General features: G+C 32.8%; 2 protein-coding genes across 2 annotated transcripts in view; one reads left to right on the top strand and one right to left on the bottom strand.

Annotated features, from left to right (window-relative positions):
* LOC129801167 (PDF receptor) overlaps positions 1-13437 on the bottom strand; it is a 36895-nt gene extending 23458 nt beyond the window's left edge. The window contains exon 1 of the mRNA XM_055845948.1: positions 13117-13437. The gene's annotated coding sequence lies outside the window, so the exon portion shown is untranslated. The remainder of the gene's footprint in view (positions 1-13116) is intronic.
* The window catches only part of LOC129801176 (40S ribosomal protein S12), a 422333-nt gene that overhangs the window by 51486 nt on the left and 348378 nt on the right, over positions 1-22469 (top strand). The window lies entirely within an intron of this gene.

Here is a 22469-nt window from a genome sequence, read left to right as displayed (position 1 = left end):
TTGGAAATTTTGAAAACATGTTTTCAAAATTTCCTATGAGAGTGAGCGAGATGAATAGATCTAGATCTCACTCACTCTCACTGAAATGTCAAAAACATGTTTACAAAACAAAAGTTATTGTGTGTTGGGCATAAGAGTATTAAGCCGCCAAAAAAAATCATTGAATTACAATTTTGAATTGTATTCTTGCCTTTCTGAACTAATTTGTTTTTATATTACCATGAGTATAAAAATTTCGAAGTAAAAGGTTAATAGGACACTTCTGCCTAAAATCGTCAAATACCCCATGCACACCTTATTGCCTTAGGTTTAGTGAATTTCAATTTTGACTCAGAGGAAATTGCTTTTGCACTAGACAAATTTAATTTTAAAACTGTCAGGAAAATTGAGCGACAACGCGAATTACTTTAAAATCTCATTGAACTGTTAGATAAAATTTTCCTCTTCATCATACTACTTCAATTTTCTAAACTTAATTTTTCTTTCAAAACTGTGAAAGTGTAAGTTGTATTCATTAGTTTTAAATACCAATTGAAGGATTTTTTAGACTTATTCAATTTCATTCAATTCAATTCAATTCAAAGAATTCAATTTCACGATTTAATAAGAAAAGGTAAGCAAATGCTGCATTTGAGTTACACAATTGACTAGCACTAAATCGAAAAGATATGTTAGAGCCTTAACTTTTGCAGATAAAAATAGTCTCTTTTAGTCAATCAGTCAATCTATTTAAGTCACTAATTTAATAGAATTTGTATGAGTTTACAGAACTACAATATGAGTAGGGGAGACTGGGGCAAAAAGTCACAAAATTTCAAAATTCAATACAGTGCCCGCTTTCTAATCCGGATGATTGGGAAACAATATAACAGATGTCCGCTTTGTTATCCGGATGGATTTATTGAATTTGTTCAATGTCTTGAAAATATAATACAAGATTTTTTGTAGATTAGTATAAAAGTTTTAAAGAAGATTAAAAAGACATAATTAGTGAATTCTATGCTATTATACTTCATTTATTAAACAAAAACTTCGTCGGAAACTCATCCGGATTACGGCGATCCGGATTAGGAAGCGAGCACTGTATCTTCCAAGATGAAAAAGAAGATAGTGGCTTAATTTTTTTTCCATAGATAGCCACCATAAACCTTCTTCAATGTCGTAAGTTTCTTAGAATTTGATCAAGGAATTTCAAAAATAAGAAATGTCGTAATTTTTAGCCCTATTTTTGAAATATTTTCTATGCAGAAGATATCAATTATTACCCACTTATTTTCCAAAATTGATGCACTGGTGAATATTTCCTAAATAATTTGGATTTCTTGAATACGAATCCGCTATCCATTTTAGAATTTTACAAAGATTCTTTTCTCCAAAAAAAATTCTTTTATTAAAAACGACCGCACTTAGGGTAAAATGTAACAAAGGTTATGGAGCAAAAAGTAATAAAAACCGAAACAATTTCTGATGTCTCACGGCGAAAAGAAACATCATTGTCAGGTCCCGGTCAAAATCCCGAATGCCAAAGTCCCGAAAGCCAAAATCCCGAACGCCAAAATCCTGAAAGCCAAAATCCCGAATTCTTAGAAGTGTCACAGCTACTCCCACGATTGTACCTGCGCTTGCTGGAGGCAAAGGCAAATTTTCTGTGTCTTAGGAAATTATTCTAAACATTTTCCTCCATATAATTTCATCCCTTTCAGGATTTTGAAAATTCGGGATTTTGGCTTTAGGGATTTTGGCTCTGCCACCGATTATTGCCATGTGTCGCCGTGTATTGTTTGCATTGGTCAAACGATTTCCAAGCTCTTGTGTGTGTGTGTGTTTTTTTGAATAGCTTAAAAAGTGGTTTTCTCGTTAAGATATAGAAAACGGTGTTTTACAAAGATGTAGAAGAATAAATTTCATATGAATTATGTCCTCTAGGTATAATTTTTTTTTAATTTACGGAAGCCCGTAATAAAGCGAATCAAAATGTGACAATAGCCCCTTAATAAAAATCATTTTCCTCTATTTTGTACGGAAATACATTTCGTTGGTTGCGTCTACCTCTGTCGTATCTGGATTTCTTTTGTGTCAGCATTTAACGCAAGAGGGGACGTCTGTATTGTAACTTGCACCAAATGCAGATACAAAACAAACGCAGATACGACAGAGGTAGACGCAAACGACGATTTATCGAGTCATTTTCTAAAAGGTAATTTTGTGACCATTCTCAAAAATGCTGGGGAAAATAGTACCAGTCTTGCAGAGCGGTAAATTTCCTATAAAACTGTGCTGATTAGAAATTTCTGGGGCGCTCGGGTAGCTTGTAAAACAAAAATATCCCTTTTGTGACTTTTTGCCCCAGTCTCCCCTATTGTTTTATGTGGTATAAAGAGTTATTACATTTTGAATTTATTTAATATTTACTTTTAACTGCGTAAAGGAGAGTGCAGAAATTTTTATAGTTAGGATGTTTTTCGTAAATGAGATAGTAGGGTAAAGTGGTACAAGTTGGACAGAGTTTTTTTTCTTGATAAATTTAGTACTTCATTATTATTTGTATATTTTTAATGCTTTAGTTTTATAATTTGGTTCCTTGTGCTTAAAAACAAATTTTGTACTGTATTTATCAAGGAAAAACCCTGTCCAACTTGTAACACTATGTCCAACTTGTATCACTTATATATACCCTACTTAAAAATTCTCAATATATTATATACACAGCTTTAAAATACTGTGGTACGAAATTTAGCTGCAATCATAACAAACTCTAAACTGTTTAAAACTTAAATTTTAAATGATTTTTTCAGCATTATTACTTAGTTAACAAATTTGCAAATTATTTTTTTACCATAAATCTGAAACAGGGCACTAGATGGTCCTTCCGGAGGATTAGTAAAATAAAAATTTTTCAGATATCGTACATAAATTATTTTTTACTACCTATAATAGTTTAAAACTTAAGCCGGTAAGGTTGTTTAAAATAGGTTATAGGTAAGCCATGTATACAATATTCCAAGCTATAGTTTCTGTCTATCACTAGGGCCTCACTTTTGAACAGCATTTTCATGGTTGAAACACCTCAACAGGTGTCAATATTCACATGACTATCGTCCTAATTCACTTCCTTTTGTGCAAAAAAAATCTATTATCGTTTCAATTACGTCACTTATCGCTTGATATTTTTGTATTGAGTGCTAAAAAAAAATCACTTCCCACTTCTTTTGATAAATGGTGTTACGTATACATATTTCCTTGTTTCAAAATCCTGCTGTCGGCATGGAGAACTCTCTGTACCAATTATATCGTGTTACGTTATGCAATACAACAGACCTTTATGAACTTTATATCATTGTTCTATGTTTCATGAGGATAAAATTATGCATTTCATATATTTCTCTTTTATTGATGTGAGGGTGTTGTAGTGCTTTAAAAAGAAATAAATCCTTTAAGTAAAATTTCTATATGGTATTTAGAATCAGGACATTTACTGGCAAATACTATGCTTCTTCACCCACAAATCCTCCATGACCGTGTTACGCAATGGAATTTAATACAAAATATCATCATGTAATAACGAAATAGAGAAATGGGTGTACAGGAGTTGTTTGGGGAGATAAGGGAGGGTAACACACGAGGGTTCAATCACGTGGCTGAGAATATTTCCCACATCGTTAGCAAGTTTTCCGCATTCACTGCAGCAATTCAACTGCTCTATCGCTTTGTATTTTTCTTCTTTATTGTTTACTCGGCCAAAACAAGTTAAATAACTTATGTGATTTTGTATGACTGTGGAGAAATGGTTATTTTTATCTTGACTATATCTAAAAAGGTCAGTTTTCATTTTTTGCTTAACTTGGGTTACAAGAAAGATTTATAATTTTCAAATTCTCTTTAGAATTTTATTAATACAACGATATATAAGGCGTTATTGTTAAAAGAAAGCTACTATTTATGTTTGGAAAGATAAAAAATGGTGAATTCAATAAAATTACATAATAAATGCAATAAAAGTACATAATTTTGAAATTTAAAAACAGTGAAATTATCATAAGGAAGAAGACACCTACGCTCTTTCGTTATAAATTAGATCTATTTTTGTACAGATACAGTTTACAGACCAAAATTTAATATATGAGATGACCCTATTTAAAATAGTTTTTTACTAGACCTAAAAGATTTTGTTTCTTTTAAGCTAATTATAAAGAAAAAGAGCTAATTACAAATAATATTTTTAAAGAAATAAATGAAGAATTAAATTTATAAAGAAAAGATGAATATAACAGTTTCAATTCAAACCTCTTCATTTCTGTCTGATATACATTCAGTCAGACACTGATAGATAGGTATCATTATATACAACTACAGTATGAACGGTATGAACCAAATTTATGAAAGATTTTTAGACTTTCGACTTATATAATTAAAATACAATGAAACTGTAAATTCTGAAGCTCAAAACTATTTAATAAATTATCCAAAAACTTATTAGGTTTAAAACCCCATTGAAAATCACTAGACTTTTATAAAGTTTCACTGCCTTTGGTAGAAAACTCATATAGAAGTCATTTGCAGAAAAAGAAAATTGCTTGGGGGAAATGTCACAGAGCAATATAAAGCATAAACTCGTTTTAGTTCATGAGAACAATGATTCTTTCACCGTGAATTTCTGTGAATTGTAAAGCGTGGGTAATAGTATTTCTCTTGGGCAATTGACAATCCTAAGGACAATAAATCGTTAATTGAGTCGCTCAAAACAAAAAATGCCTTTTTTTTAGTAGGAAAATGCACGATAAATGCTTTTTGCTCTGAACAACAGAATTTTCAATTGCCTGTTATTAACTTTCATTCCCAGTCGAAACAAAAATAATAGAGAAAATAATGAAAATATTTTATTAATAATATTTATTGGTTATTAATTTATAACCCTAGTTTGAACAGATCACAATATAATTTCGATTAGAAAAAAAATATCACGGTATATAATTTTCATTAGAAATGATAAGCTTGATATAACCGCTTATATAAACAGTTTGATTTCGACTTTTCTCAAGTATTCCGAAACTATTCAAATGAGCTTAGACTTCCCCTAATCAATTAAAAAAGGCTTTCTAAAATTGTTTAATTCTAGTCTTTGAACTTACTAATTCTGAAAGATTTAAGTCTTTTTTTGCGAATCTGAAAATGTTGACCGAAACCGCATAAAGAATATCCGAATATTAAAACCAGTGATAAGTCCAGATAAGTTTATAGTAGCTGAGATTCTTTACAGGTGACCTCGAAATGTGTGCAACTCGGGTGCTTGCAGCTTGGAATGCGTGGAAATTCGATTATCTGAATTTTGGGGGTAAAAAATCGCGTCGAACAAACGGATCTTGGCCACCGAAATGGATAAAATTGGCTCGACGCGATTTTTTACCCCCAAAATTCAACTCACAATCGAATTTCCACGCATTCCAAGTTGCAAGCACTCCGAGTTGCACGCATTTCGAGGTCGCCTATAAAGAATCTCAGCTACCATAAGCTTATCTGGGCTTATATCTGGTCATTTTCTATTTAAATAGTCCGGGTGGCGATGGCGAACAAAAGAAAAAAAGTTCATTGAAATCGGTTAATAAAAATTAGAGATAGAGTTCGGTCTATTCGGATAGTGTATTGCCCTAGACATACTTACGATTTAAGCCGAGAGACGGCTTAGTGAAAAATGATGGAAATGCACTTTAACCATTATTTCTAATATAATTACCCTAAACCGCCTCTAGGCTAATCCTCATGTCTGTCAAGGCCATAAGGGTCGGGGTGAAGTGGTTTGTAGTAGTGACGGATGGGGTCCATCGTTAGAAAGATCTTGATCTCAGATATAATATATACTAAAATTTTATCAAAACCGCTTCAGAAACACCAAAAATACAGTCCGGTCGAGACATTTTTGGTTATAGCTCGGGTCAGGGAACATCGAGGAAAGTGTGCGATCCACCGTTGGAAAGGTTTCAACCTCAGCTACAACATACTAAAATTTAAAGAAAAAGCAACGTCTAGTTTTGGAAATATTCGAGATCGATTAATCGAAAATCGATTTTTTTAATTAATCGGACCTTCGATTAAATCGGATGAAATCGGGGTGTCATAAAGGTTGTAGTACTCTACGAGAGCTTTACAAGACACCAAAATTTTTGAAATTCCGATAATAAGAACCGGAGATATGGTAATTCGAAAATTGAATTTTTAATCCCTTATAGCTCGGGTCAGGGGGGTTGGGGGCTTAAGTTTGGTACTGATCGAAAGCTCTTAGGCCCAGCTATAAACAAAACTTAGTGGTATTCCAAAGTGGCAGAAGGGGGGGGGTGTGGGGTGGTGGATCTGACATCACCTATTTCTAGCCACCCATTGACATTTAACCTTCGCCGAAAACCGCTTGTTGATATCTCTCTCCTCTGCTGTTTCAAGACAAAATTGTCCTTCCGATGAGCGTCGGTGAGGTGGTTTAATCTAAAATTAAAACACTCAAGGTTCCAGAGCTTTCGACACTATATCGTGTCTTCATCAGTGGTTCAGTGGAACAGTGGTTCAGTGGAACCACTGAAGAAGACACGATATAGTGTCGAAAGCTCTGGAACCTTGAGTGTTTTAATTTTGGATTAAACCACCTCACCGACGCTCACCGGAAGGACAATTTTGTCCTGAAACAGCAGAATAGAAATCTCACCGTCGGTTTCACCTACCAGAGATATCTCTGTCCGTTCTCTCTCTAGAATCGGTTATACGACGGACGGACAGGACGCCGTCCACGAAAATCGAAAAATCGATTTTTGGCGCATATGATATTCGTGATCTATGAGTGTCAAAACCTGTAAATCCAAAATTTTGGCCCGATCTGACAAGGTTGAATTTCACCTAGGACCACAAAAGCTGAGATTGTAATGAATCTCAGCTAAAATAGAAAAATTAAATCTAATATTGAGATTCTTTACTGTACAGTATCTGTGGTTCGAGGTGAAATGCGACCTCCTCAGATCACGCCCAAACTTTATATAAACACGTAAGTCGCACTTTGTCCTAGGTCTACCCTAATCTAAGCTATACCAAAACAATCAATCAATAAAATTAATTTTTGTCAAATGGTGAGGTAAAAGCAATAAATAACGAAAGAGGAACCCCATGCATTAATAGCCGTATTGCATTTGGCTTATACATTCACATTATTGGATTTTATAAAACTCACTATCATTTTTAGAGATTCAGTGCGTTTGAAATCTAAACACAATCCTAATGTGTGTCTCTAAGGGCATGTAGAATTGCACAAGTCAATCAGTTCCTCGAGACTATCGTATATCGATTACACCTAAACAGGATATGATCTATGTCCTCATATGTGTGTCATGTCTAGCACAGTGGGTCCTCAACTGCACTAATTCTACTAAAATTAGCCTTTAATCTATTTTAATTAATTAGGAGTCGGCTTATAATTGACATGCACTCGCAGTTTACATCTCCCATCCCCTTATACGAGACTTGATTACAATTTGGCAGAATCGAATAGAAATATCTACTCATATCGTCAACTTGCCATACGCATTTCTACTGGATCAAACATTTCCATCTAACCACAATGAAGCAATCATTCGTTCTCCCTATCCTCCTTCGCGAGTTTATGACGCCACCAACCCCTCTGGCTGCTTCATTTTGGTCTTCTCTACTTAAACTATTTCAAAATTGAAAATGACCAGTGATAAGCCCAGATAAGCTTATGGTATCTGTGAAAGAATCTCAGCTACCATAAGTTTATCAGGATTTATCACTGCTTTTTGTAATGATATTCTTTATGTTGGTCATTGTCGCATCATCAAAAACCGTATGAATAGAAATCCTACACAGAAAAAAATATTTTGTAAAATTGTTCGTAAATGTTTGTGAATTCCTATGGAGACTTACGAAATGCTCCTAAATCGTATAACCCACAAACAAGTTTGTAAAAGTTTGTACTTTTTTCACAAACATTGTTCGTAATATGATCACTTGATGAGCATTTTTTTTGTATTTTTATAAACATTTGTCCGTAAATGTTCGTAACCACACAAAAAATGTTCGTAAAATGTTGTCATTTGTTCGTAAATTTTTGTTTACCTGACGAACATATTACGAACGTTTACGAACAAATGACAAAATATTACGAACATTTTTTTGTGTGTTTACAAACATTTACGAACAAATGTTTGTAAAAATACAAAAATGTTCGTCAAATGATCATTTTACGAACAATGTTTGTGAAAAAATTACAAACTTTTAGGAACTTGCTTGTGGGTTACGATTTACGAGCATTTCGTAAGTCCCCCTTACAAATTCACAAACATTTACGAAAATTTTTACAATTTTTTTTTTGTGTAAGAAGGCTCTGAGCCAATCAAGTATGTCGTAGCCTAAGTTCTCGGCAGCCGTTACCACATTACTTCCACCACCAATCACAAATTTTATTTTTCTTGCTTCCTTCAGTAGCTAATATGAATATTTATCAATAATCACATTCCTTTAAGAATTGCTCGATTAATGGTCCAATAATGCGCGAATAGCTGTCATTCACTTAATTTAACAAATTCAGATTTATCGATACTATCGATTCGAGTATCGAAAAAACATAATTCCACCCCAGGGGTGACATGATAACTTATTTTCGATACTATCGACTGTCGATTCTGAAAAATTTAAACAATTTAAACACTTCCTGTAACTAATATAAATGTTTATCAACAGTCTCATTCTTTTAAGAATATCATAATGAATGGCTTAACAATGCGTAAAATGTCGACTTTCACTTAATCTAACAGATATAGATTTATCGATACTATCGATTCGATAGTATCGAAAAGTTATCATTTCACCCCAGGTTTTCGTTAGTATGTCGCGAACAAAATGGATTATAAATGTCCGAAATAGGTGCGTCACGATTCATCCATGCATAATGCTCCATCAAATTTAACTGCTCGAACTCCAAGAGAGAGCAATTTTAACAATCGTGTTTTTTTTCAATTTCTCCATCCTGGCTGCCAAACGGTAAGAGATATTGACTTACGGTCTTCTGTGACCCCCTCACAAGCCAGCATCCTATAGCGAACTTTACCCCAAGTACACCCCTCCCCTTCTATCTTCTTCAAAAACATGTTTTTTTTTTACTTTGCAAAAAATTGGCCCTAGCGATTTCAATGATTTTCAGATATGTTTTGTAGTTAGTCGAGCTGAACATTTCGTTCTTAGACATCTTTCACCGGAAAAAATCGCCATCTTGAATTATTGAAGGTCAAAAGTCAACCACCCTGTAGGGCCTAATTTTCAACGGATTTGAACAAATTTCGACATTTTTAAAAGATCTTTTAATTTTGAACCCGACTGCATCGGTCACAATCGGTGATGGATCGGGAAAGTAACGGTAATTTCAAAAATACTATTTTTCGAACTTTTTCAGTCTCTTAACCCTTAAAAAATTCAAACGGTAAAAGATATGAAAGTGATTGAACAGAATTCAAGATATCAACTTCCGGTCTTCGATGACCCCTCCTCAAATGACCTTATCTCGAACCCAACCTCTTTATTTTTCCCCCCTCCCCTTTCATGCGTTCCCTGTCCCCCAAAAATAGGCAAAAAATTAGGTTTTTCTAATTTAAAAAAAAATTGGCCCTGACGATTTCGTTCATTTTTGGAAATGTTTTGGAGGTAGTCCAGCTGAACATTTCGTCCTTACACACCTATTACCGGATAAATCGCCATCTTGAATTATTCAAGGTCAAATGCCTAATTTTTACCCGATTTGGTCAATTAATTAATTAAAAGGTTAATGACTTTTTGAAACCCTCTTCTTAAACAATTTTCAACTTCAAAGATTGTTTTGCGGTGATTTTTTTTTCTAAGATCGCCAAACTCTTCTCGTGACAACTTACATATTATAAATCATCCTAACAATCTCTGTTGATGGTTCATGAATTAATGAATTCATTACTTGTAAGAAAATTTTGTAAATCCCTATCATAAAATTATTTATCTCTATTATATTTTTTTCAGAAAGTTTCTTTGACAAAGCAGAACATATAATTCCAGAATATTTTTTTTTAATTTTCAGGATAAAATTCTCTTCAAATCGTAGAGCAAATTTGTGATGGATGTATTCCTTGAGTAACTAAACAAACAATATTACAGTAATAGAACCAATGATAAGCCAAGATAAGCTTATGGTAGCTAATGCCCTAGACACTTTTATGACTTAAGCCGAGAGACGGCTTAGTGGAAAATTATGGAAATGTAGTTTTATCATTATTTCGAATGCAATTATGCTAAGATGTCTCTCGGCTAATTCTCAGGTCTGTCGATGTCCTAAGAGTCTTTACAGGCAATCTCAATCGGAATACCCTGCAATTCAAAGTGCCTGCAAATTCGAGTGTGAATTGAATTTATAGGGTTAAAAATCGCGTCAAATAAACTATCCTCAGGGACTGAAATTGATAAAATTGAGTGAAATCAATTTTTCTTCGCCAAAATTCAATTCTCAATCGAATTTGGACGCATTCTAATTTAGATATTCGTAGTTCGCATGTAAAGAATTTCAGCTATCATGCTTATCTGAGGTTTCATTTTGCGATGATCGAGTTAAGGCAACTTTCCAGAGATTCCAAGCAATCCTTAACGGATGACCTATAGTTCATCATTAAATTGCCAGACGGACGAACCTTGTCTTTATCCAAAATTTCAGATTCTCAATATGCTACTTCTTTGTTTTACAAATATTTGAACGATAAATCTATTTTGTGTACCTTTACTTCTAATTCTAACAAATCGCTCAAGCAATCAAATTAGTTAAATTTTGAAAAACAAAATCTAATAACGAAATTTAGTGACTCATAGCATTTGAAAATTTATTTAATTCTCTTTTCATGTGCATTAAAATCTCAAAATTGTAAAAAAAAACTGAGTTACTTATTTAATATTGGTTCATACACTGAGAAAAAAAAGAGGGTTCGATTACCTTTTTTTCTCATAACTTTAACACTTTTTAGGTGTAAAAATATATCAACATTTTTTAATGTTAATTTTACACCTTTTTAAGGGTAAAATTAACATGAAAAAGGGCAAATTTAACCCCCAATACACCTAAAAAGGGTAATATTTACACCGATTTTGGATCAATACTGCAGGATAAAATTAACATTTCCGGAATGTTATTTTAACTTTTTCGGATTTCTCTCAGTGTACTAAATAACACACCGCATTGCTTAATTAGGATTATGCGGTCTTCAGATGTTTTACCTATGTGGATTCACTATTATTATTTAATTAAAATGTAGAATTTTTGATTAATATTTATATTAACCACATTAACCATTTGTTTAATTATTTATATTATATAGCTATCGATCTAAGAAATTTTGAAAATCATTACAACTTATTGTTATTTTGAAATTCGAGGTCCTAGGAAAATGAGTTAAATTTGTAATCTTAAGACCATTTTATTTTATTCTAATACAATTTACAAGTTCTGTGAAAATTCTGACTTAGTACAGCACCTCTGTCTAGGACCTATAAAGCTTTAAAAAATGACAGAAATTACTTATAGAGTTTAGAAGAATTTAGAAATTCAAGATTTTCGAGAATTGGGCTAATCCTCAGCCTTGAACACCATGTTAGGCCATTACAGATTTTTTGGTGTTTACTCTTTGAGAACGAGTAGGTCACCGGTGACCTACCGAAAAATATGTTATTTCCTCTCAGAAAAAGTCAGAAAGAAAACGCTTTTTTTGGTCAGTTTCGTAAAGGGTTAAAAGTGTCCAAATTTCAGAGAGGTTTCACTCTTTCATTACATTTTTATTTTCCCAAAAATTAACAATCCCATCTTAGGTCTTGTTCTTCTTAAAATTTGATGTCCATTTTATATATTTTTTTTGCTTCATTAAAATCACAAAATTCTTATTAAACACATTCGGAGTAGGAGAGTAAAGTCCTTTAGGCACTAAAAATTAAACGGTCATACACTTTACTCCAATCACAAATAGTTCTCTATCTTGTAGAAATGCAAAGGATAAATGAGAATCTTTCTTCACTAACAAGAAAAAGAAACAAATAAAAAAAAACGTCAGAAATTGCTTGTTTCTTTCTCAATTACAATCTATAAAAATAATAATAATAATATTGCAGAAAATGCTGTGTGCTGAGGATGATTGTTTATTTAATAGGGGAAAGTACTCACCATTCGAACGTTCATGCCCTCGAATAATGTGAGTTTTCTTTTGGTTTTCCTAGGAGACTTACAAATTTCTATTAAATATTACTTGGCTTATCATTAATTGTTGATAATTCCGTGATAATTTAGTGTAAATCTCTTAAGAAAAACAAAAGAAATTCATATTATTCGAAGGCTTGAACGTTCGAAGGAAGAGCACTTTCCCCTACGCTGAAAGGAAATTTGAGAAAGCTAAACAATAAACTCTGGATTAATATCCGACCAAGTGAACATGTTATATTTTATGAAACTTCTTATATTTTCTCAGGATGTTTAAATAAAATTGAAAAGCATCACTATGTTAAGAGTGCATTAGTTTGAAAATTTTGGTATTTCAATAGCACAATTTTTCTTCAAAATGTTCTTTTTTCAACCACCTTATCATTAGATGTGTGTTCTTAATTTTCACAGGATAATTTCCTTTTTCCTAGTGATTATATATGTCTTTCACACTTAACAATTTCATAAGACAAATTCTCATGATGAAGAAAATGTTTTACCCTAAATATAATATTTCCGGTGATATAAATTCTCAAAACGTTTCCTCTTTGAAATATAATGTCGCAGTGAGAGAACAATGACCTCAAAAACTCCTCGAAAGTTTCAAGTGGTATTTTTAGGGGATCAATTTTAATAGCTTCTCAATCTACAACTTCTTCAACTAATTTTCCATGAGAACGCAAAGGACCTCCTAAGAAAGTAACGTATCCTTTTATGTGGTGATACCCAGAGTATAATGTCTTCAATAAACAACCACCCAATTAAGTAAAGGAAAAATCCTACTCACACCTTCTTGTGAAGCTGCGTATTTTTAACGACGCGAGAGAAAGTTATGAAAATAGATGGGTCATAAAATAATAATCATAAATTACACATTAAAGCTTAAGTATTCCTGGCTGAGGACCACTCACAGTGCCTCGGCATAAGAAAATGTCCGTTGGAGAATATTGTAACAGGTTTTGGCTGATGTTTGAATGTACCAGGAGATTTTGTCTTAAGAAATGTGTAATCCTATGGAAAAATTGGTGCTATTTGTTGAATAATTTAGAAAATGTGATGGTAGGAAGTAGTCACTGTACATCTAAGAAAAAAAAACTTTATCCACAATACAAGGCTGTTTGCACAAGACACTCCGACACTTTACTGTTTTAACATGAGATTGCAACTGAACCGTTTAGTTTAGTGACAAAGATGCAAATGCTGCATGTCAGTTGAGAATTTATGGCTCTGAAACTCATTTTACGTTAATAGAAACTATTATACCACTATGTGCGCAATCGCAATTATAAATTCGCCTTTTTGCCATCCTTGAACGTTTTCCGTGTTTGTGTCCAGGAAACTCATCCGGCGAAAAGTAAACATAAGTAATATGATACCAGGCATTGTGGACAATCTGTGGTTGCGATGTACAACAAGATCTCCGAGTGAGAAAATATGAAATTGTAGAAGATAGTTGGGGAATGCATTTCAAAGTGTAATAAAGTGATATCGCTAAAGCAACAAATATATGCACAAAAAAATTATCAAATTAAATTATGCCTTCAGGCATGGATAACTCTAATCGCATTATTCCATGATGCACTTTTATTCGCTTTGTTTGCACTATTATGGGACAAGAAAATTTTTCTACCTTATACTATCCATAGTAAGAGCTCTCCGTGCTTCAGAGAATTTTTATAAGGAAGTATAAAGAAAGTCGGTCACAAGTATCACAAAAGTCTAGATTATTCTATATTGTGTAAGATTTTTTTGCGAACCAATTAAAAATTTATAGCAAATTTGATATGGGGCTAAATTTGGAATATATTAGATGAGATCATATATTCTGTCAGTAGAAGAGGTAAAAAGTTTGGAGTGGTATATCTCAGCTCCTGATGAACATAATTGGATGAGTGAACTATTGTTGGAAAGCTTGGTTCATTAGCTTTAAGAATCTGGTATATATAATCTGCTATGAGTAAACCATGGTCATCCAGAACCATTTATGTCGAAGAAGACACTTTTTGCAGCGTCATTTTTGACCATCTACTGCTGGGACCAGGAGTGACCCACAATTCTCGCACTTGGACTGTTCGTTAGAGGAACTCAAGGGGTATAATTTGTGGAAGAAACTTTTTTTTGGACGTCTTACTTTTTTTTATTCATCGACTTTTGCAAGAATTTTAACATTTTACACGCAAGGAAAAAATTACAAAAATCCTAAAAGAGTGGTTTCTGGAGGGGAAGGATAGACGTGGGGATGAAATTGATATAATATTTGGATTCCTTGGATCAACTTATGGGGGAGTACTTAGAACATTCCAAGTCGATATCTTCATTAGTTTGTCCAGAAAATGAGATAGAAGGATTTCTGTCATTTTTTTCTATGCGTATAAAATGTTAAAATTCTTGCAAAAGTCGATGAATAAAAAAAAGTAAGACGTCCAAAAAAAAAAGTTTCTTCCACAAATTATACCCTTTGAGTTCCTCTAACAAATAGTCCATATGTTAGAATTGTGGGTCACTCCTGGTCCCAGAAGTAGATGGTCAAAAATGACGCTGCAAAAAGTGTCTTCTTCGACATAAATGGTTCTGGATGACCATGGTTTACTCATAGCAGACTACATATACCAGATTCTAAAAGCTAATGAGCCAAGCTTTCCAACAATAGTTCACCCATCCAATTATGTTCATCAGGAGCTGAGATATACCACTCCAAACTTTTTACCTCTTCTACTGACAGAATATATGATCTCATCTAATATAATGGAGCTTAGCCAACACTGAGAAAAAAAGAGGTTGTGATTAACTTTTTTTCCTCATAACTTTAACACTTTTTAGGTGTAAAAATATATTAACATTTTATAATGTTAAATTTACACCTTTTTAAGAGTAAAATTAACATGAAAAAGGGTAACTTTAACCCCTAATACACCTAAAAAGCATAATATTTACACCGATTTCGGATCAATACCGCAGGGCAAAATTAACATTTCCGGAATGTTATTTTAACTTTTTCGGATTTCTCTCAGTAAAGAGGCACTTTCAATTTTTGTACATTTTTCTTAATTCTTTGAAAGGAATAGGGTAAAGCTTTTATGTTACTAAAATGCATTCACAAATATCGTTAACTCCACAACGGTTCTCGTTTGAGTTATGCAATTGACAATTAAATTATAAAACTGTACTAAATTGAAACATTTTACTGTGTCTTAATTAATTTCACTGATTTATGAGCCATTGTAGTTAATCTATCGAAGTATACCAAATATTTCATAAAGTTCGATCGCTTTTCCTTTAACTCAAAAAATATGAAGAAACAAAGCGAAAGTACGCTGTGAAAGTACGAAAGGGACAGTTTATAAAAGCTTATGGGAAAGCTTTCAATGGGAAATAATTTAACTATTTTTATTAATAACAACTTCAATTGTTATCAAATGTTTCTTTAAAAAAAACTCATTTAACACAAAAAATCTATAATGCTTTATGAGTGTTTTCAAATTTGTAAATTCGAGTGTATTAGTAGGGTGAAAATAACACTTATTGACATTTTAAGAACTCGTATCAGGATTTATTGACACTCTACTCTGCACCATTTGGAATACGAAACTCGAACACTTATCCTTATCGAAAAACGCAGATTAATGAAAAAACGTTATATTACATAGATTTTATTGGATGCATTAAATAAATTTCAACATTTTGACAATAGTGTCAATATAGGGATTCACTGTCGAAGAGGTGTTCCTTCGACCCTATATAAATTTTTTAAATATTCGCTACGAAATATTCTGTACTTTAGTTAGCATTGGGAGCAGTCTGGATTTTAAAAGGTTATCAAAAAGACTATTATAGGATAGACAGGAACAAAATTTGTCAAAACGGATATTTAATTTTTTCTTGAGCTCATATCGATATATAATAAACATATTCTTATATAGGAAACTAATCGATCTACAACTTTTTCTACAATCTAATTTCCTGTATACTGGAAGTTAATGTGCTTTTCGATCCATTTTCAAGAAGTCGATTTTGAGAAGATAGACAAAACTTCTAAGGGGAAATATTGTCACATGTTGGATAATTTGTAACCGAAAATTCAAAAAATCAAAAAATATCGAATTGACATATATTTATAGGAAATTTATTCTACTATAACTTTGTCAAAGACCATTTTTTCTCTAACTTAAAGAAAAAATAGTTTTAATAAAGTTAATTAATATTGATCTACATAAAAGGCAAATATTTCAAAAATTGGTCTTAGGATTTCAATACTATTTTTCCATATTTCTTATGAATTCCCTTAAACTTTCCACGTTCAAGTAGGTTCATGACGACTATCTATAATAACAAATTTTATGCCTTGGTGTCATTTATTTTGGAAAATATAGAATTTTGAAATTTTCTATTTGATAACAAGCTTTGTTCCAGCCTCCCCAATTAACAAGGACAAGTTTTTAAACATTATAAAGATCTTTCTCAGAAGTAGTTTTGCACCGAGAAAAGACCTTGTGCCCGCAGATAAAATTGTCAAAATCTAGCATTTAATAAGAACATTAAAACTTAAAACTTAAACTTATTTTAAAATTTACTGCTCTACAACATTGCAGAAGACTATTTTCCTCTATCTCAAAAGAAATGTGATTTTCGAATCATTATCTAAAAGTCGATTTTGTGGAGATTCCCAAAATTGCTGGGACAAATTTTGTCAGTCTTAGGATAATTTGTGACGTTTTACTCTCGCAAACTTTAAAAATATCAAATTGACATATTTTTATAGGAAATTTATTCCTCTACAACTTTGTTGAAGCTAATTTTTCTCTATCTTAACGAGAAATGTGCTTAAATTCAGCTAATTAGTATTGATATTTTCTGTGTCAAATATTTTAAAAATAGGGCTCAAAATTTCATTATTTTTTTTATTTTACATAATCCTTCCTAGAATCCCTAGAAGAAGAATTACAAAAGTTTAAGAAGGTTCATGAAGGCTATCTATAAATAAAAAGTTCAAGCCTCAGTCTCTTTTATTTTAGAAAATAGTGAATATTGAAATTTTCATTTTGACATATTTTTCCCAGTCTCCTCTAGTATAATATACATTAGGGCGTTTCAACTAGGAAAAAATTTTTTTGGTACTATTCTCAGGGTGCTGTATTTGATGAGACAAGAATTTTTCTTCTACGACCATATGATCAGACGCTGTTTAGAGGTGGCTGAACGACCCTCTCTGTAGTGTAAAATCCGGTAAAATCAGAAATTTGTTCTAGAAGAAAAACTTTCTTGTCTCATCAAATACAGCACCGTGAGAATAGTGCCAAAGATTTTTTTTCCTAGTTGAAACGCCCTTAATATACATTCTATGTAGTATCTCAAATTTTAAATAAACGCAATTTTCTTAAGAACTGACCCATTTTTTGGATGAAATTTCCTCGCGCTATACGGGCTTCCGACCTAAGGTTTAGCCATATGGCTTAACTTCTAAAATTTCTTATGTGTCAGGATTTTTTTTTTTTTTGAAAATTTTGACTTAAAGAATTGATATTAAGAGTAAAGACTTATTATTTAGGATTCACTATATAGAATTTTGAGACCTTCGGGAACTGGGCTAAACATCTAGTCTGAAGACCACCTTAGGGGCATTTAAGAATACTATACCATGCGGTTGAAATCATTTTCTCTCCAATACACCAATACTCCAATACACCAATGAATTAAAAGACGACTGTAGGGGAGACTGGGGCACATGTAACCATTTTCGATAGATGCGTATTTGAGGCGATTTTCCAAGCACACAGTGGTTTTTTGGAAAATTTTTCTTATCTCATGTTTTACCCTTGGGTATAGGCAATACATCGAGGGTAATGCGGATGCTGGAAAACTTTTAAGTTTTCCATAAAAATAAAATTTGTGTTACTATGCATTTTTCTCTTTTCACAAAATACCTGGGGTAGAAGTAAACACTTTCTAGGGAGGATGTAAACACCCTTTTTTCCACCCTTCAAATTAACTTTGCACCACTTTCAATTATTTCAATTACTTCAGAGATATATAAAGACTGTATATTTTCAAAAAATCACTACACTTTAACAAAGAATAATTAAAATAGCAAAAAAAAACTAAAAGCATGCAAATCAAAGACATTTTTCAATGGATTTTCCCTATATTTTGACATCATGTGACTTTTTATTGAACACAGAGCCACCAATTTTTTCGTAGTCAATTAATTAGAAATTTTGCATGAAAACAAAAAAAAATTGCCATTTATTCTACACTCACGACATCTACAATTACAGGAAAATTGCCTGTTTACATCTACCCCAAATGCTGTTTTCTGTCCAATTGTTACTTCTTTTAAAAAATTGAGAATCTCAATATCTTTAGTAAATACATTAATATAACCCTAAAGGTTGTAGGAAAGAACTGGTATTGCTACATTTCGATTATTTTACACAGTTCTCAATTTCTAGGTGGAAATCCAAATGACCAAAATAATCGAAATATTAACATTTTCAAGAAAAATGATTTTTATTTTTAAAGTACTAGGATTTTATTGACCAATTCATCTGTGTGCATACATCCCCATGGTATCTATGAATGCTTATGGGTTTTATCCTCTGGAGTCTTAAAATTAATGAAAAAATCACAGTGTTTACAACTACCCCTGTTTACTACTGCCCCAGTTCCCCCTACCTATGTGTCATACGTTCTTCATTATTCTCCCTAGAAAAAAACAAAGATTTTAGAGCTTTGGACTACACGTTTTTACAGCCAATATCCTAATGCTACCTATGAAATATAAAAACATTAGACAAACCTTATCATTTTTCCACAAAGTATATGCGAAGAAGAAGCTTCATTTGCTGGTTAAATGTACCCCGGTCTCTCCTAATATAATGATGTCTATTCATAGAGCTGATCAGTAAAACCTGGAAATTATCATTTACGGTTTAGACCAGTAATTTAGGTTAGGTCAGTAGCTAACGATTGAAAATCATTCAAAGATCATGCCATGATTTTTTTCATATAATCTATTTTAGAAATTATTATCCATGGATAATAATTTCAGAAAGCACCCTCGCCCTTCAGAATGAAAGGAATAGAAATCATAGAAATATAATAATAACTCAAAATCGATTATAATATTCCTTTAACCTTGAGTTCCAGGATTAAAATTCTGTAAAAAAAACTTTGAGAGAATACTCAAACGTTTCACTTGGTTTCTTCTGGTATTTTTTCTTTTCTCTATAATAATTAGCTTTCTGTTCAAAGACAAATGAATATCTTCATATGTATATACTGCAACTATTCTCAAAAGAGGTATTTCCATAAATGAAAGTGGACTAGAGGGAATTTTAAATGTATATTCATCATATAGGTATATGTTGTTCAAGTTTTTCACTTAAACATTTGACACTGCAGATAAACGAATAATAATATAATGATAATAATTATGAGAAGATAATTTATAAATATTTAATATTAGCTTATATTAGAGGTTTGTAAAGTATGGGAGCAGCTGCGAGATTTTCTACTATAGCCCAAATAAATGGGCATATGAAGCTTCCTCCTTTCTCAAGAAGTTACCATGTTTTAGCTGAAAAACAACAAGCTAATTTCTGGGGTATAGTATAACATTGAAAGTCAGTGGGGTTGGGCAATTCAAATGGAGGTCAATGAAATCCTCTTCACATTGTCAAGAACGAACCTCCTTATAAGAAGAATTTCTCTTGGAGGAGATAAAGAAGAAGAATACTTTTGGGATTGTATATGAGCGTAAAAATTCTTTGCCAGCTTGTTCCAATTTTATGGAAAATGCGTGAATGAAGATAATTTTGTGTAGCAGCAAAATCATTTAATTAAAAAGTTTTTGTTTCCTCTTACTATTATAACTTTTATCGCGAGAGAGCGAAAATGTGGCTGGATCCCTTCATATTGACTTGTATTAAAACTTTATGTAAGTTTCAATAAGAGGCAAGTGATGTAAATTGATTTTTTTTTCTTGTGCACATCTTCTTTTATAGAGAGCTTTCTTGACGACCATCTGAGGAATTCAAGTGAACAAGAGAAGTGGAAAAGTATCAGTGACAATAGAATTCTGTCTTAATCTTTCATAAAACATTCGCGCTTTTTTCTTTTTTTTTTTCATAGAAAATTCAATACGAGAACACAGACTTAAACCATGGCAAATCATACAGCAATAATCACATTAGGGTGAGGCATAGAGGTGTGGTGAGAATTGAAGGACCTTATGGATTTGGGAGTGGAATCGTAAAAATCAATCAGTAAAAAAAATTGGACAACGTTTCGAGAGGCAAAAGAAATTTACCCTCCATATTCATCCAATCAAATTGTAGCCAAGGCTCTCGGCGTCCCCTTTTAAAGTGAAACTTTATGGCTGGGGCTTTTCCACCACCTCTCATGACTTTTCAGCAACAAGCACCTCTCACTTTTCGATGGCATTTACAGAAAATCACAGATATTGTGATTTATATCCCAAGCATTATTCTAAATCTAAAAAAAATCTGATTTTCGTCTCTAAAGCTTTTACATAATGCTGTCTATATCTGTAAGACACGCAACCGTTAACCCAACAAAGCTTTGGATGTATAACCTAGCTCTGAAGATGGCCAAAAAAAATGTTCTACTTTCTGTAAAATCTTACCGGATAACTTTAAAGGCATCACAACTACCACACGTTTATTAAGATTTATCACGAGCTTACGGGGCTAAAAAGGCGCCTCTTTACCATCGTGTTCATCGGGAAAACATACGCATTGAATTGCTGTGGCAACAGTTGAAGCACTTTGAAGTTCCATCCTTCACCCAAACACACCCAACCACGCACAATTGTTACCACTGGCACAGAGGTAAAGGGATAAAGAGATTCTCACATAAATTCCTTGCTTGAGGGGGGCAGGGGGGGGGAGGGGTGTAGGAAAACGTACGAAAAAAGATCCCCACAGTATTCCATTAGACACACGTATAAGCAGGGCATAAAATAGTTGTAGGACACAGGCACGCAACTCTGACGATGGGGATATGGTTTGGGGTGAATCCCAGTTGTTGAGGAAGGAAGTGCCAAAAGGGAAGAAATTAAATTTCATATATGAATCTTTATTAATGAGACGAGACTTGGTTTTGGACAACACTGATGGTAAATTACGCGTAGGAAAAGAAGTAGGGGAAACTGGGGCAAAACTTGTCAAAACGCATACTTAATTCTTTCACGAACTCTGAGAAAACTTAGAGGAAGTGTGCCAAATTTCGGCCAGCTTCTAATTTCAGCCACTTTGAGTGTAATTTCGGACATGCAAATAAATTAATTAAAATAATGTATGTAATCTTCGAATAGTCAATGAATTCATTTTGCTTTTAAATATTTATTCATTTTAAGATGTATTAACACAAAGACCGTAAAATTTGAGGTATAATTTGAATTTAAATTGCGTTGCAAAAGCTCAGTGTGGAAAGAGTCTTACAAAAAATGTGACAGATCGATTGTGTTTCTAGCCGTCTTGTGATTTGTGGTGAAGTGCAGAAGGTTTTCTTTCGGTGTTTTTAATGAAAATTGATTAGTTTTCATAAAAGATCGTTTCTGTTTATGTTAATAGTGAATCAATCTTTAAATTTCGGGTAAAATTTCCTAGCTGGATCCGGTGATTCGCGTAAAAAAGTATATACTTTTTGAGCGTCTCTCCGGTGAGGTAGTGTTGCCTATTCCGGCAACATCTTTTGCTTTCCTAAATTTCTTATTCATTTTATGTTTTCTTTTTCAATTTCTGAATTCTACAATGTCCATAGAAAAAAACCATAGCTTCTATGAAAAAGATGATGTGGAAAAGACATTGGAAGAGTTCAGGAAGGGCAAATTACTACGGGAATCTGCGCGTAAATTTGAGATGCTACTCTTCAGGTCTTCAGGACAAATTACACGGAAGATCTCAAGGCTTGTGGGTCATATAAATGTATTAAACTAAATATTAAACTCGTTCCGTTTGACGTTTTGAAATTTTCTATCCGTTGCGTCATAAAAGATGGTAAGAAAAAAGGTGGCCGGTATTTCACTCAAAGTGGCCGGAATACTACCCAAAGCAATGTCCATATTATTATGAATTTTTCAATATTTTAAGAAGTGATTTGAAGAAAACAAACTAGACTTCAAGGTTCCATACAACCCTCCCGAAAAGGAGGTAACAAAAAATATCAAATGAATTAAAAATATTGCATTTCAAACTAAGGCCTTCGT

This window comes from Phlebotomus papatasi, chromosome 2, assembly GCF_024763615.1.
Source record: "Phlebotomus papatasi isolate M1 chromosome 2, Ppap_2.1, whole genome shotgun sequence".
Classification (NCBI taxonomy): Eukaryota; Metazoa; Arthropoda; class Insecta; order Diptera; family Psychodidae; genus Phlebotomus; species Phlebotomus papatasi.
This window is presented reverse-complemented; position numbering and strand designations above follow the sequence as displayed.